The following is an 18,070-nucleotide window of genomic DNA, read 5'->3' as shown; positions in this document are numbered from 1 at the left end:
TGATGGGTGACGTCATGCTTTGCTACGTCCATCTTTATATTCAGGCTATGTTACTGACAAATATACTGATTAGTTTTTCAATGAATCCAAAAATCATTTGCACGTGAAATGTTAAAAATCAAAAGTGCCCAGAATTATTCATTTGGGTCCCAACAACAAGCCAAAAAACTTGAAAGCAATTCAGTTTAAATCATCTTGATCAGTTGGTGGTTTTCTAACTGTAACTACAGTCAAATCCAGATGTGGTGATGGTGCTTTTAGCCACTTTGGTCTTGTTATTTGTCACAACTGTGTTGACAAAATGACTAAGCAAATCTGTGCTTGTGGGTTTTTTTCTTGTTATTCTTACATTTTCTTACTTTACTCATCATATTCTTGTATAAATGTTACTGAACTGTAATTGAACTGTGCTTTCTAAATGAATTTTCTCTTTGCATCGCTCCACTTGTTTTAGCTATGTGATGTTTTAGCCTTTACTTAAAGCTGTGCTAATCAATATTTTAATATTAACAACAGATCAAATATCATGTAAATGAGATTTCTTGTACTGATGAACACCAACTCCAAAGTTCCCCTAGGGTGCCTTTTTTGTGTCTCTCAACTCATTGATTTTGTTTTCTGGTCCACTTTAATCAACCTCATCTCCGAGCAGCTGTTTTCAGTAAAAAAAAACTCTGATATAGAGTTTGCAGTTAGCTGGTTAGAAAGTGAAACATCTGGTAGCTACAGAGCCAGAGCTGGTGGAGACCAAACTTGAGCTAAAAAGGCAGCAAATATTTAATTTAATATTAATATTTGACTTAATTAAACTTAATATTGTACTTGTCAAGCATAGAAACATGATTCCAGTGGGATGGTTGTGTTTTTTTGTGTTTGCTGAATGTGTTAATTGTTTAACAAGGTGATAATAAGTCAAACGTTGTGTTTCAGGTTGTTCTGCTGCTTCCAAGGGACCAAAAAAAATCCCCCAAATTAATGAATGTAGCTTTAAAGTATAGTAATACTGAATATATCAATACTGCAATGTATTAATACGTGTCCTGCATTTGAATTTTAGTATTTGTACTTTTTCAATGGCAATAAAGTTAAATCTAATCTAATTTTGACTGAAGGGAAAAAGTAAAAGTTGGATTTCTTTCAACTAGTAATTTGTAAAATATTGCAACACATCTTTCAGGAGGTTATTGTGAATGTAATTAGTAACCCCCCAGCTATCTGATAAATGCAGCTGTGGAAGAAAAGTAGAAGATTTTCATAAATGAAATACTCAAGTAAAGCAATAGAACCTCTAACCTGAGCCTACAGTTAGTAGAGTAATTGAGTAATGTACGTAGTTATTTACTCAGGTTGGAGCTCCCAGTGAAGCAGCAGCAGCAGCTAATGAGCCAGCTCTGTCTCCTCTGTGATGATATTTAATTTTAAACCTGATGCAGCGGAACATACACACAGCATGTTGTACATTATATAAAAATAAATGTGCTCTCAGCTTGTCCTTGTTCAGGGGATTATTTCTGTCAGGAGCTGGTGTTTATTTTTTTCAGGCAGCCAGCTGGTGTGTGTGTGTGTGTGAGAGTGTGTGTGAGAGTGTGTGTGTGTGTGTGGTGCATCCCCCGGGGTCGGCAGCGCGGCACTTGTAATGCATGGCTGTGCTCACCTGTTCGACACGGGTGACGCATCGCCTCCATCGCCGAGGCCGCAAGACGGATGAGGAGGAGAAACAGCAGCATCGGCGCTCCTGGAGGTGACCCAGCTCTGCTTGGCACCGCAGCCAGACACGCAGCAGCACGGCCGGGCCGCGCGGACGGCGACGGGAAGGTCGACGGTTCAAGGTGCCTTTGAGCAAGGCACTGAACCTTCTGAACAACTCCCAGTGGACAACACTGTCACTCTGACCTAGTTCTATCCCTTATACTACATTCTAGGGTATGGGTTATATAATGATGGTGACAGTGCACTCTTTAGACAGTTACTTTGCAGGAAATCAATATATTTATTTTGTGGTTTGATTTACAACTTTGGAACACTGCTGCCAGTTTCAACTTGCAAACTTCACAAATATGTTTTAATCATTGATTTTTTTTTTTTTGTTTTGTCATTTCATTTGGAGACATTTCTAGTGAGCATTGCTTTGTTCTTACTTTCTTCTCCTTTCTGAACAAGACCAAGTTTGCCAGGAGAGGGAGATAATATGAAGTGTTATAGAAATCTTAAGCTCATCAATTGAGAAACTTCAGGAGATATGAACGTCTTATTACAAACACAAACTCGATCGATCGAGGAGACGGCGGCGGTTACAGTTCAAGGTGCCGGTGTAGACCCGGTGAAATGCCACAGCACAGTCTGAAGGATAAGAGTCGAACCACTCTCGCTTTTCAGGCCCAGACGACCTTCTCCTTAGTCACAACACCACTAGATTGAAGATTGTTTATTTTAGTGCCGTCTCTATGGAGACAAGCATGAAAGCCAGGTCAGCTTGACGAGGAAGAAGACAGCTGTCTGCCCCTCACTGTCTGCTTGTAAATGGCACTTATATGAAAATAGATCATTTTCATATACGACACATATATAAAAAATCCTTCACAGTAAGGATAGAGAAAACCTTTAAAACAGAGTCTCAGGAAGTGTGCAGTTATTTGGAGAGCCCTGTCCACATAGTGTGCTTTTGTTGTGGGGCTGTTTTTCAAGGAAAATATTAACGTTACAGCAGATGATGATATACAGATACAGTTTGTGTTTGTCCCCTTCATGTTCCAACATGACAATTCCCCCTGTGCACAAAGCCAGCTCCATAAAGAAACAGTTTTCCCGAAAGTGATTGGCTTGGCTGGAGCTCCAGTTCTGGACCTCACTGATGCTCTTGTGTCTAAATGGGAGAAAATCCCTGCAGCCAGTTTCCAACATCTGGGAGGAAAGCCTGAAACCAGAAGAGTGGAGGCTGTTATAGCAGCAGATTAATAAACATAGCTTTGGAACCACATACTTTTGGCCATGTGTTGTATGAAGTGTCCTCCACACAGAAATGATTGTAAAACCAATTTAAAGATTTGACTAATTGGGATTTTTGAACACCTTGTCTAGTTATTTAAACCCTCAGATACCCAGAAACAACAGGGGAATGACCTCAGTGTTCTCGATGGTAATTACGGTCCTGTTCTCTAATGCCACAACATGTCATGTGACATGTTCATGGCAGCGTGTTGAATTCATCACTGCCTACAGTCCAATTATAAAAACCCACAAACAGTCGGGGGGTCTGCTGAGACTTGATGTTCTGCTACAGTAAAAATAGTTAATAAACTTTATGCTCCAGGCTGCTCTGTGGAGATTTCCTGCTGCTTTTAGTTGCCGATGTTTCCTTCTCCTCTTCAGTTTTCCACCAGCGCTGCAGAGCAGAGCCGAGCCAAAGGCCACAACCCATCAGCTCCCTCATCAATACCCGATAACCTTTCTATGAGGAACGCACCACGCCTCCATCTGTACAAATAAACAACACTCCAGATCAATAACGCCCTGTTCGATAAAAGTAAAAGTGCAACAACACATTACGCACTCATGCTGTTTCTTAACTTTGCAATTAGCTGAGACCTGGTGGCCACGCCCCCCCCCTGCTGCGGCCTGCCAATCAGAGTTGCCCTTCTTCCCCTTACCCCCCCCGCCGGAGACAGCCAGCAGTCATGTCGCGTCCAGTCGCCTGCTCGGTGATGAGCTCGCCACTCATTACCGAGCAGTGGGCGGCGCTGCTCGTTAGTGTCCTCATTAACAAGCTGCAGGGTTTCTAATTAAACAGCTCAGTGGCTGTTAAGTGGCTTGTCTTTATTTTCTTGGGCAGCACCTGAATGGGGTGATTTGTTTGTTGCTCCAACTCCATCCACACCGCTCAGTTCCTGACATCTGCTGCTCTCGGACGAGCCAACAGGTTTCATAACCTGCTGTTTGGTTCTGTGTGTGTTCGACATGACAACATGGCTGACAGCTGAAAGAAGCTCTGCTGCTGTTTAGTCAACAGCCGAGTTAAGAGTCAAGTGCCTGAGCAAATGATGTTAGTCTAAAGTTACTCCTTGAAGCTTCTTGTGTTTGTTTTATAGAGAATAATGAACAAGACAAACAGTCTGAAGTCATGCTGGAGGGTTTTCAGAGGCTGCAGATGTTCATCACACCTTCAATATGATGTATAAAGATGATGAAGTGTATCCATCCCTCCGTCCAGCACTCTAGAAGGATCTTCGTCTGACTGAAATTATAACGGCCATTTGGAGAGAATAATCGGAAGATTAACCGATAATGAAAATAATCGTTATCCGCAGCTGAAGCAGAATAATCAGACTGAATTTCCACTTTCCATTTTTCAGATGTCATGTACTTTACTTTGAGTCATCTGTCACATGCCCTTTAGGCCTGATAATGGTACTAGATCAAAGGTCAAAAGGTCACCGAACTCATAAAATATATCTTGAGTATCCAGAGTAAATTTCTGAAGTCATGCTGGAGGGTTTTCAGAGGCTGCAGACGTTCAATATGATGCACAAAGGTGGTGAAGTATATCCATCCCTCTGTCCAGTACTCTAGAGGGAAATATGGCATAAACTGGAATAAATGATCTTTGCCTGACGGAAATCATAACGGACATTTTCCACACAAAACTGTTAATCGGTTAATGGAGAAAATAATCGGAAGATTAACCGATAATGAAAATAATCCGCAGCCGTAGCAGAATAATCAGACTGAATTTCCTTTTTCCATTTTTCAGTTTTCATGTGCTTCACTTTGAGTTATCCATCACATACCCTTTTGGCCTGATGGTGGCGCTCGATCAAAGGTCAAGAGGTCACCGAAATCATAAAATACATCTTGTGTTAATTTCACAACAATCTGCTTGGTAGTTTTATGATATCTTACTCTGGACCAAAGTATTGGACAGACAACTTCTCCTCTTTAGGTATCACCACTATCTAATATCTGAGTCATAACTTTGAGTTTTTTCCTTGGGAGGACAGCACTGCTAAATCTGCTGACAACATGTAAAATGTTCTCGAAAGTGATTTTTTTTCCTGAATTATTTTGCTTCCTCTGTTGTGTAAAACATCTAACAAAGATCCATGTCGGCAACATTTAGGGAATAAAAAGGAATGCCGACGTGCCGCTCAGCTGCAGCACCGCTGCTGGGATGAATGTACACCGTTTCTTCCCCGCTTCATTTCAAGTACCTGAAAATCTCGAGGCGAGTTTAGAAAAAGAAAAAGAAGAAGAAGAGGAGGGGAAGAGGTAGGGAGGGGAAAAAAAAAAAGAAAAGCAGAGAAGAATGTCTGTGACTGTCAGGCAGCGTTGGCCATTTATCCAGCACACCGGCGGGCACAGAGCCGTGAATAAGGGAAGCAGAAAAAAAAAAAAAAAAAGAAACCGATCCCATTTCATCTCTGCAGGAATATGACAGAGGAATAAAAGCAATACTAAAGTTCAATGGGCCCTGCAGATTTCCTTCCACATGCAATTTGTCACAAGCAGCGAGGTCCATCCGCTGGAAGGAGCCGGTCCTGGAGCTCCACTACTGCTACCACTGTATTTGTTACAATGCTGTATTGTTAGAGGAAGCACTACAACCTGTATGTGTGTGTGTGTGTGTGTGTGTGTGTTCTTTGTCATATTTGTGGACCAAAGTCATACTTTAAAGAGCAACCCCACACTTAATCTTGTTATAGAAGAAAAGCATTGCTGCTCTGACCTGTGCGGGTTGAAAGGTTCAAGTCTGTTGTACTTGAGATCACACCCAGCTGTGATGTGGTGTCATATCTGTGTGCAGTGTGAGCAGCTGTACTGCTGCACAGGATGTGGACAAAGCACTCAGTGATCACTAAACGGTAGGATGAGCGGGATTTTTAACCTGAGTGGAGTTGCTTTTTAAGGTCTAACGCTGGTGATATTCTACATTTCTGTCAACAAATCCCCCCAAAAAAGACCAAAACCAACAGATGTTTCTATGTCAACCAGCAAGTCCTATGTTGTTTGATCATGTGACTGACGATCTGAACTGCTCCACTGCTCCGGGTCATAACTACTATGGCCACTAGATGGCATCTGTCACTGAAATCTAACTATATGTCATCTTTGACGAGCTGACTTTACGACCTATTGTGTCTTTCTTCTTGGGAGGACAGTCTCCCATCAACAGAACATAATGCTGCTCTGCGGATGCTCTGGTTTTATGTGGTGCTGACTGATTTAATGTGCTCCAGTCATGACGCAATGTTGTTAAATCCTTATTTACTGTCGTCAGTTTGTGATGTAATGTCACTGAGCTGTAATTGAATGGCTCGGTGTTAAATTGTGGCTTAATGTGTCAAATCGAGACTTGGTGTCGTCGCATCATCGCTTAATCTTGATCAAGGTATGACCTGATGTGTGTACAGTATCTTTGATGCTTAACCAACATTTTCAATACATTTCTTTCTTCATTCAAAATTTGCAAAGTTTTTTTGAATATTTTGTAATCTGCATTGTTTACATCCATGTGTGCATGCCAGTAGTTTTCTTCTTCCTTGGCTTTTGTTGGGGCATTGCTACGTTTCTTACCACCACCAACTGTAAGTGGAATAACATAAAATAAACAAAATAAAACAATACGTGCATATGCAATTTCCTCGACATACGACTTGATGTCTTCGTAGTAGAACCTTAAAGCAGCTATGATCAACATTTTATAATAAGAATGTTTAAATGACGGTGTTTAATGTGTTGGTCGTGGCTCGTAGTGATGAACCTACAGAGAATTATCAGTGATTCTGCAGTTCCTCTCGGCTTTACGGAGCTTTACAACGACTTTCAGCTCATTGTTTATCTGTCCGGCTGCAACTTTACTGTTCTGGTTCACTCTCAGCGCTCTCATAGTGTCCTTTTCGGCCGCAGCAGGAAGGTGTTTTCAGAGAAAAAGCTCTAAAAAGCCACTAGCTGGTGAACATAGTGGAGCATTAAGCAGCTAAAGAGCCAGATATTTCCCTCAGGAGTTGGTAGAGAGCAAAAACAGAGCTAAAAGAGAGTGAATATTGGACTTACATTCATCAGGTGGACAGAAATGTCCACTTGTAATGTTGCTCTGTAACTGTTTGCTAATAAGACATAAAACAATAACATAAATTCAATCAATTTACAACTACACGCCTTTATTGATTCACTAAACTTAGTACAGCCACAACAGTCTGGTGTTTGCCGCAGTGTCCGCATCAGTCCAGGCCCTGACTCATCCTCAGTCTGCCTTCGATGCTTTACAATTATCACTCCTTAAACACAGACTAGTTTTAAATGTAGAAAAGACCAGGTACATGGTGTTCTCCACTTCCACCAGTGACTCTGACTATCCTGCCATTAAAACTTTAAATGGCACCCCTATTACTCTTGCTGAGTCATACAAATACTCAGGAATTTGGCTTGACAGCAGACTATCATTCAAGATTCATATTCAACATTTGACTCAGAAATAAATAATGAAACTAGGCTTTTTGTATAGAATTAAAGGATGTCTGTCTTCTTCCAACTGTAAGACAGTCAACCTTTATGTCTGTCCTGACTATAGAGATTTTCTGTATTGTCATGCTGGCCCATCAGCTTTATATCAAATGACACATTTTGTACTCATTGTTCTCTGTATCACAAGGTTGGTTGGACTTCCTTACAGTCAAGAAGATGAAAAACCATCTCATTTTATTCATCTATAAAGCTTCCAAACTACCTCACATCTCTTCTCTCATTTAAATCTAGTAACTACAGACACACCATCTAGTGTTGGCAGAGCTAGTTTCAGGTATTATGTGTGACATACAAGGTATTTATGTGTATCTGCCCACTCAATTGTGACATTATTTTATACATATGATATCGATTTTGTGTCTTTACAGATACGATACAGATACCATCCATTCAATTTAATGCATTACTGATTTGAGTAAAGGCAAGAGAGCAAATCTGGGTGTATAAACGGTTGGTTTGCGCAGCGTTCTTCAGTTGGCTAGCTAGCTAGCTAAAGCTACTGAAGACCAGCAAAATTACTGTTTATTTTCATTTATTCTTTCAGGTGGGTAAATGTCACCTAAGCACCTTCAGATTTTACCAGTAGTCTACCCTTAATAGATAATTTGTTTATATAGTTTGTATTGTGCTTCGTTATATTGTTTGAGGGAACTGTAACGCTAACGTCACTAATGCTAGCATAGCTCCTCAGGGATTTAAGCTGTTATTACTCTAATTTTGACAATCTAACCTGTAACAACACATTAGCTAAAGTTGTAAGGACTGTAACTGTTGGTAGCTGTTGTTGATTTTGTTTAAATATGTTGAATTGTAATTTTATGGGTTATTGTTTGTCGGACAATCGAGCTAAGCTAACTAACGCTAACGTCAGCCGTCACTTGTTGCCATAGCAACGGTAAGCATTCACGTATGGGCTAATGGGTTGTGGGAGTGCAGAATCAAACTTCATTGTAAATATAGTTAAGATACATTGTATTTAACACAAAATGTTAAGTAACTTTTAGAAAAGAGCTTAATACCGTTTAATTTATTGTAATCTTTGGGTTTATATATTGTTTTCTATAAAATATACTAATCATAAGAATTGTAGATCGATGAATGAGTTTTAATACCTTTTTGTGATTTTTATACAATACTGTGATTGTTGCTCTATATTATACGTTGTTCTAAGCCAGATGAGTTGGCAGTTAGAGCTAGTAAAGAGTAAAGCTACTGAAGACCAGAAAAATCACTGTTTGTTTTCATTTATTCTTTCAGAATAAAACCATCCCTCTTTTTTTAAAAATATGTTCATCCAGTGTGATTCATGGGTGCAACATACGCACCTTTTAAATGAAATGAAACGCAAACTGCCCTCAAACTTGAGTCTTACGCTCCTCTTGGAGATTTTAAAGCTTTGTTAGCTGATGGTTTTTTATGATTCTTACTTAACTGTAACTGTAAGCGTAACTTGTTTTTCTTGTTTATTGTGTAGTTGTGTTGTTTCTGTCTGCTGATTGTGTTCTTGTTTTATGAATGATTCTTGTTCTCAGGTTTTTCTTGGAAAAGAGATCTTAATCTCATTGACATCGCCTGATTAAATAAAGATGAAATAAAATTAAAAATAAAACAGTGATGATATGTCAGTGTTGTCTTCGTTACTTATTCCCGCTGCCACCAAATACCCAAAAAAATCTGTTATTGCAAGATATTCCACTTTTGATTTATATATTCTCCATGTCCTAAATGTTGAATCATGATGTCATCATGTTGTGACTCGATGACTTAACGTCCTTGAGTCATGGCATAATATTGTCAAGTGTTAGCTTAATGTTTTTGAGATGTTACTTTAAGGCGATTTACTGTCATTTAGTCCCATAAACGTATTCCCAGTGAGATGACGTCCTGCACAGGAAATGGCAGAGAAAATGAAAGTTTAAGAGACAAGCAAAGTTTTATAAATATGGAAACTTTATACCTTAAATAATACCAACATAAAGACAAACCTACCTTGCCATCTTGGTAGCAGTTTGAAGATGTGTTTTATTTATAGTGTTACACACACACACACAGGTTTACATAAATCACTTTTGGGGTATTTACACAGACTTACATTAATTTCCTGGAGACTTACCCCAACCCTAACCTCAACCACTAACCCTAAAATCAACGTTTTACCAACTGGGGACACAGCTTTCGTCCCCAGTTGCACCAGCCGTCCCCATTCAACTGGTCTTAAGTCTGATTTGTGTCCCTGAAAGTGACTTAAGTCATACTCACACCCACACACACGTAAACCCAACATTTGTGGGCCTCATTTCTCTTTTTATCTTTAATGGTTTTGGTTTTGTCCTTTATTGCTCTATAAAACACTTTGTGACATACTTATTTAATTAAAAGTGCTAAAGTCTAAATCATTTTGGCTTTTGATGAATCAGGCAGACTAAAAGCGAGGATGGCAGCAACTGAAGGTTTGAAAATTAGGGGACCAACAGACACATAAAGAAAGATTACATTACTTTACAATGGCACACAGTCATAAATCAGCCAGCGGTGAAGGTGTGTGCAGCGTGCAGGTGAGGCTGTGAGCCAATAAAAACACAAAGAAGAAGAAGAAGAGCTGGCTCCTTATGTGACTTACAGCTTTAGCCTTCTGTTCAACCGTTTTCTTTTATTGATTAAAGCCGATCAGGCTCCATTATGTGATTACGCGGCCCGATCGCCAGAATAAAACGTTGGCATTGTACATTTCTGCAAACCACGGGTATGATGAATCTCTACATTTCAATGTTGATTGCATTTTAAGCTTTTCATATCATTTAACTTGACATTAAATGGCTGTTATCAGTTGAATAATTATGTTTTATGTTGTGACAGCACTGTGGTTAAGGTCTAGTTAGGTTTAGGGAGAAAGATGGTGGTTTTGTTGCTAGAAAAAATGGCTGCATATGTCCTGAAATCTTGATGAAAATACCCGGTTTTGTCGGTTGAAACGGGAAGAGAGCAGAGGTCTCGAATAGTGCTTTCTGCAGCTTTGATGCTTTTGCAACTTTGTGCCATGAGACTAACCTTCTAGCCAATCACCCAACCCGCCTCCTCCTCACATGGAGGTCAGCTCATACAGATGTAACCTGAGCTACGTCACTTTCCCTATGATACGTATTGTAGAAATATTGATATGATACTATTAAAGATATTGAGACGTAGAAATTCAACGTATCCGAGGTTTGCAGAAACGTACAATGCCAACATTTTATTCTGGCGACTGGGTTGGATTATATGTTAAAACTTTTATAATAGCTTCAGACATCTGCTATTGACATAATCACCCACTTCAAACCAGTAATAGAAAAGTTATTTGAATCATATACAGCACAAATTAAAAGAAAGGAGCAGATCATTTAGACAACAGTTAAGACATTAAAATAGGAAGGATATAAAACAATAAAGTTTTTTAAAAACTAACAAAAAAAAGTTAAACAATAGTGTTGAATACATACAGTATATGTATATATAACAGTAACAACATTATCATGACCAGAAGCACTTTCACCATAATCATCTTAACAATTATAATAATGGAAGATTGAGCAGTAGTGTAATTAATCAGGAAAAGACAGATTCTAGATCTTTTTTAAAATGGCTAAAAAGGTGAGTTTTTAACAGTCAACTGATTTTTCTTCAGAGTTCAGAGGAGGAGAAATCCAACAGTTTGAGTGCAGAACTACAGGAAGCAGCTTCAGCGAATGTCTTTGTCTTAATTATGTTATTTGATCATTTATGGTGTACTCTTCTATAATGGCTGTACTGTACTGTACCGTTTACATATCATCAATAAAAAAACATGCTTGGAAATCTCTTTACCATGAGGATAATCACGCGACCGGCCGCAATAACAGATGACATGTCACCTGCCGTTAGACCACAGCAGATAAATATACAGGAAACAGCTGGTGGATCCACATGTCAACAGTAAAAAGCATCACAATAACGAGCATAGAACAGCCCTCCCTCTCCTCTTCTTTCTCCTCTCCTCATCCTCATCCTCTCCATCTCTCTCTCTCTTCCTATCTATAGCACAAGTGCTGATTAACTCCCCATGAGACTGAAGGCTTCAACACCACTGAGGCCTCCAAATTAAAGACCTCTTCCTCTTCCTGTGCAATCAGTAGCTCTTTCCTGCCCCTCACAAGTGATGTTGAGTTTCATTTCAGAATTGCGAGGAAATAGGCTCTTTTTTTTTTCTCTCTCTCCTCCCTCAAAGTGTCGTTGTCTGTCTGGCGAGCGAGCGGTCAAAGTGTCAGAGCTGCGAACCCCCCCGTCCCCCCTCCTCCCTCCTCCACAGAGGACACAGGAACCTAAATTCACACAGCCAGGTTGCACAGCCTCCTGAGTATATGTGAGCTGTGAGGATGTGGTGGCCTTCATTTCCCTGCAGCACAGAGCAGCTTTCAGCCACGAAAAGGTCGTCGCAAAGTTCATCGATACCGGTCAGGGTCTGTAAACACTCTGCAGCTCTGCAGGTTTCTATAGGAAGATGTTTGTAGCAGGTTGCTCAATGCTGTTTCAGTCCTTCATCATCAGATACACAACAAAAGGCTGCTCCTATTCCAGTCTCTCTCTCTCTGATTGGAAAAATGTTATCAAAAGTGTATTTTTTTAGTTCTGATATGACTTCTATTAGCAGCATGTATATTGACATATTTTGTCTTCTATAAATAAATACAGTAAATTCATTTTCTATAGAACATTTTGTAGTCTATGCACAACTGATTATTACTTTTAAATATATACAACCACCTTCCTCAGTGTGGCCTCACTAGAGTTCACTAAAAAGAGAACAAAACTCAAACAATTAATCAAAAAGTCCTGCACAGGTTGCTCAAGGTTCAACTTTAATCCGTGATAAGACAGCCAGTCCACCTCTCACTTAAATAGTCTTCAAAGATTTTGAGCTGAAAATGAGCACTTTCTGAACACGGAGGTGAATGCTGGAGGTTCCAGCATGCATCTGTTGCAGGTGTGTTGGATGCTCGCCTTGTAACCTTTTTACTTTTGCTTAAATATAATACTTCCAACATAATTGTCACTCATCATCGACAGCTGTTATGACCTCTAATGTCAAGGGGGGGAACACAAGGAGTAACATAACCGGGTGACTGAAAACCTTTTGTACAAGGGGAACCATTTGTGAACAAAAAGGATGATTAACAGAGATAAACCGACTGGTATAGTAAAAAGAAAGGAAGCAAATTAGGCGTCTCCAAGGCCAAAACAACAAACAAAATCCCACACTAGCTAGAAAAGAAAGGTCTCACTCGGGCTACAGAATGGAAAATAAAGACAATGCTACGCTTCCCTGGCTAGCCACAAAACAGGAGAAAAAAAAAAGGAGAGGAAAATAAAAAAAGGCAGAGAACCCCTACAAGGCTCCCTGAAAATCACCTACAAGTTACACAGAGCTGTATCAAAGTGCTGATAGCAACACAGCAAAAACTCAACAACAGCACTGGTACAACCAGCAGCTCAGTGGTCAGCTCCACTGACAATCGGACAAAGTTCAGGTGCGGGTGATCCAAGCATGCAGCGAGAGAGGCGTGGCAGACCTGAAACACTCTCTTCCAAAAAGAGGCCACTAGATGCTCCAACCGTTCAAAAAGCATCAACTTCTCTCTAGAAATACTAAGTCAATCATTTATCTCAATGAGTCATTATGGTCTCAATCTCTAAATTCAAGCCCTCTCATAAGTGTGCTGGTGGTCGTTTTGGAAATTATTGCTCCGTTAATAAGATTTGATGACTAGTAGTAGCTTTGATGTCTGCCATGTTGGTGTCGATTCACAGCTGTGATTGACAGTTGGCTCACCTGCTGCTCACCCCGGCTCCGAGACTCGCACTGAGACGGATTATTGTTGCTATTATTATTAAGACTATTAAGTTTGCTTGATTATGATTCCTGTCCTGTTTGGAAGGTCCTGGTTCCAAACGGAAAAGATGGCTCCGATGCAAACCAATGAGCGATGTCACATCCATCTTTATAAACAGTCTCTGATCCTATCCTACTATTACGTCATCCTTTTGTTGCATTATCGTGCATTTTTTCTCCTGTTCACAGACTGCCAACTTCCAGCCACCATACTCCTCGCATCCTCTGACTCTCTGCCAGTGTCTCTGACCACAAGGACCCTCATGGCTCTCCAGAGGGATTGGCTGAGAAAAGCCCCCACAGCCAGCTTCCACTTGGAGGCTCCATCCCCTCTGTTGGCTCCATAATATGACAGACTGTTTCCCCAGCTTGCGTCTTACACCATCCTCTCCTCTCAGGGTGCTGTCAGCTCGAGGAGGGTCCTAAGCTTTTTGTCATTCTGCCAAAGGATGACTTGTGTTGTGACTTCTTCTGGAAATCTGAACTAAGCTCTTGGTTCCATCTGCATCTCCCGTTCATTCGCTGTTGCCTGTAAATGTGTTATTTTTAGTAGAAAATGTACATCTAATGCACACGTGCCTCCTGAGTACCTCTAGGGGAAACAACCTTAATAATAATGTGGAAATTTCCCTTTAACACCTTCGCCCCATGATGTTCCGATTGACACGACTGTCGGCCAATGAAAAGCAGCGCTCGGACTCGGCCAACTCTCTGACCTCAGCAGATTGTTTGGCTCAGTCTCAGCTTTCATCCTCAACCCGGGGGGGTCACAGGAATGTTTGTTCCATCTATTGTCTGCTACGACCTTTGACCTCTGACCTCATTACTGCTGCTGTGGGTGATGTTGACCTCAGAGGATCACAGAGCGGGTCTCGGAACCAGAGCAGGTACAAAGCCACAAAAATAGATTTTATTGAACCAAGTGCATTCACCTGCCAACTACACACACACACACACACACACACACATATATACACACATGCATACACACACACACACACACATACATCTATATATATATATATATATATATATATATATATATATATAGACACACACACATACACATGCAGAAGCTTGTGCGGGGCCTGTGGTGTTTAATTACAACCTCTGCCGGTGCTGTTTGTTCCATTAAATTATGCATTAGCGTTAATTAACATTAAATATGATTGTAATTTAAATAAAATCTGAACTGTACAAAGCGAGGTCGCATTTATAAATGACTGATTTGTTTTGCTTCTGCACCGAGTCACAGATGTGTTTTCAGCCTTATTCCCACTGGACCTTCATTATCACACTTATTTATTCTTAGAATAAAGTGACCAATGTAAATTCATGGCTGTAACTGTGATCCTGTTAAGTGCTGAATTATTCCACTGAACATCTCCTGCTTTGATTTAAAGGCAGGTTCTGTATTCATCAGGCATCTCAGACCAAAGAATCCAGCTCAACACATGTACAAACATTTGCTGCTGAGATGCATTGGAAATGTTCACTGAATATAACTTTATATTTCAAAAAATAACACACCATGTCATCCTGAGGGTGGGTTGTGATCAACCCACCGTGTATTAAAGGATAGATTGTGTGTCCACCCAGTCATTTTATATGAAAATACATTTAAAAGTAGATGTGGAGCTTATATGAGGCTTCCGCAGTCTGAGTTAGTCATATCAAGTGGATATCTGTCACATTTACAGTCTTTTTAGTATCAGATTCCCTCTTTGTGTTTCCTCGGACAGTGTTTCCCTGTTGAGCTGCAGGTGGAAGTATAGTAACAAAAAGAGGAACTTTGGCACTAAAAAGACTGTAACATTGAAAGATATCTACTTGATTTGACTCATTTGGACACTGAAGCTTCATATTAGCTTCAGATAAACTTTTAAATACATTTTTGCACAGAAGGAGGACTGTGGATTTTGTCCTCCATCACTTGCATTGTAAGTGCATTATGAAGAGATCTTCTAATGGTCAGTATGAACAGGAGGAATGATTACAGCAAGAAAAACACGTTTCAATGTTCATTTTGGCTCCTGAGTATTGTTTTAAGACATACTTTGAAAAGTGTGAATCCGTCCATTAAGAGGGCTTTATACTAGGGATGTGCAGAGGGCCCAGTATTTGTATTTGTGTCTGTATTTGTTGAGGCAGCAAAATTATTTGTATTTGTATTCAAATAAAAGTGGAAACAAGTTTAAAAAAAACCTGTTTCTGTTTTTGTTTTCATTACACTTTTAATTTTAGAAAATTGGAGCACTTCATTTGTGTCAGTAGCTCAGCTTTATCTCTGGGGAACACCCTTCAACTCCGGGAGTGATGTCCAAATTAGGAAATGTGCATCATGTAGCAGGTGGATGTGACTCCCCTCGTTGAGACCTGCTGATAGACGTCACAGCGGAGCAGAGGAGAGACACTGAGATAGTGATGTAACCGACCCGTGCGCCAGTATTTAATATGTTTTTTTTTTCTTCCCGAAAATAAATAATTCTTAAACTATTTGTATGAAACAAATATTTGTAAAAAAACCTACTATTTGTGCTTTGCTGAATAACGTATTTGTATTCGGGCACAACCCTACCGGATACAAATCTGTAAGCAATTACTGCAACAACAACAACAACAAAAAGTTAACAAAATTTGAAACAAAAAACAGATTTGAAACTTCCTCCTCTCTCCATTGAGCCCCATTGCTGTTGCTGCTCTCTTCCGTGTTTATGTTCACAGGGCTGTGAGGTGCTGATACTGAACCATAACAACAGGCACAATATAACAAACACTTTTCTATGTAATGCTCCTCAGCTCACCATCACCACCCACTACGACCTCAATAATAAACTTAAAGTAGAATCATCACCTTTCTGAAAATGGATAAGCTTCATAAATGTAGAATTTATGGCAGAGCTGTTGTATTGGATCGCACTAGATTGCACAGGTGTGCATGCAAATATGACACTTGGATGTATTTAAACTCTTAATAGGATATGCTGATATTGATATAGCCTATTCCTTTAAAACCGCAGGAAACTATACAACCCTAATTTGACAGCTGCAGGGGGGATTTTCTCCGTGAGTTCACTCAAATTACTAAAGAAAGATATTTTTCCCTGCTGCCTCTTTTGGTGTTAAGCCATACAGACAGTTCCTGTTTGGTTTTATGTGCTGAAGGTTTGAGATATTTGCCTCCGAACTGTGCATGTGTTTTCACTGTCAGGGACAATGAAAGTAACGGGAACATTATTGTGGAAAAAACACACAGCCACGTTGTTGTTTTCAACAGTACAAATGAAATTCTTTCATTGTATTAAGGTGGAGATGGGATATTCAGAACAGAATACCATAAAAATGTCAAAATCAAAAGTATTTCCAGTACTGCCAGACACCTTTTGGGTTGAATAAGAACATATTTCTTTGTAACATGGATAAACCCTCCACTCTGAATTTTCAGACTAGTCGGGGCTGACTTCCTACTTTTTTTGATAATTACAAACCCTGATCTGTCCACCGGAGTTTTTCAGTCTCACCTCACAGCATCGGGTGCTTCCGCTTTTGACACCGTAGCATTTCAACGCCAATCATGTCTCGAGATGCCGCAGATAGTCGGAAAACACATTTTAACCTCTCTGTCCGCTTGTTTAGCCGCCCACTCCCCAAAACTCCTCATCCTCAGCTGGAGTAATGGGCTAGCAAGCAGGTGTCATCGAGTTTACCTGTCCTCTGACATCTGCAGAGCGTTCCCAGAGCTGTGTGTGTGGGTTTAACTCGGCTGTAATAACACGTCCCTTACCCTTTTTTTTCCCCGGCGTCCTGTTTGACTCACACGGTTTGGCTCCTCGGGAAGGTTTGAAGCGCTAGCGAGCGGCAAAGGAAGAGGGAGACCCTGAGGTTGTGCCAGTCTGAAGGTGGAACGCCTTTGATTATACGATCTAATCCTCGCTATAACATGCCTGGCGGCCAGGCAGGCGTAGGCGGTGGGTAATGGTAGTGGTGGTGGTGGTTGGAGAGGCGGGGGGGGGGGTTGTTGTTGTTGTTGGATGTTGCTCTCACACATCCCTCTGACACAGGTAGGCGATTCATCCCCGGCTGGACGAGCTCCAGGCCAGAGTGGCGAGCGTGATTCACATCAATCCAAATTCATCTTCTTTATTTCCCCCCCACAAACCTTTTTTTTCTTTTCAAGCACCACTTCTTCTTCTTCTCTGGAACGCGGCTCTGTTTGGCACTAAACACCGTGGCTTGCTCTGTGAATGTGTGTGTTTTGTGTATGTGTGTGTGTGTGTGAGAGCACGGTTTAATCCCCCTGCTACCCAAAGACCTTTTTTTTGTGTGTAAAAGTGGATTTCAGTCGAGGAGGAGAGCCGAGCCTTTTCTGTGTGTGTGTGTGTGTGTGTTTGTTTTTTTTGTTTTTTTTCCTCCAGAGCTTGTGATGTCGTCCGCCCACGACCGCGGAGGATTTGGTCCAATCTTTGTTTACAATGCAGACACTGCTGCCTTTTTGCTCTCTTCCAATTTTTCAATTATGTGTCCTCTGGCGGATAGCAATTACAATTCACTTGACGGAATACGAGCATCTTATTCCCCCCCCCCCCCCCCCCTTCCCGTGTGTGTGTGTGCTCTGTGCTGTGGTGACGTGGATAAAAACACTTGTTA

General features: G+C 40.6%; 1 long non-coding RNA gene across 1 annotated transcript; it reads left to right on the top strand.

The window, feature by feature from the left end:
• Positions 1 to 11,861: 11,861 nt before the first annotated feature.
• LOC121902472 lies at positions 11,862 to 15,024 on the top strand. The gene is made up of 3 exons (XR_006097565.1): positions 11,862 to 11,987; positions 13,613 to 14,310; positions 14,827 to 15,024. It is a non-coding gene; the product is annotated as an uncharacterized LOC121902472 (long non-coding RNA).
• The last annotated feature ends 3,046 nt before the right edge of the window (positions 15,025 to 18,070 follow it).

Source organism: Thunnus maccoyii, chromosome 8, assembly GCF_910596095.1.
Source record: "Thunnus maccoyii chromosome 8, fThuMac1.1, whole genome shotgun sequence".
NCBI classification, from domain to species: Eukaryota; Metazoa; Chordata; class Actinopteri; order Scombriformes; family Scombridae; genus Thunnus; species Thunnus maccoyii.
The sequence above is the reverse complement of the archived record's forward strand: the minus strand, read 5'-3'. Positions and strand labels throughout refer to the sequence as shown.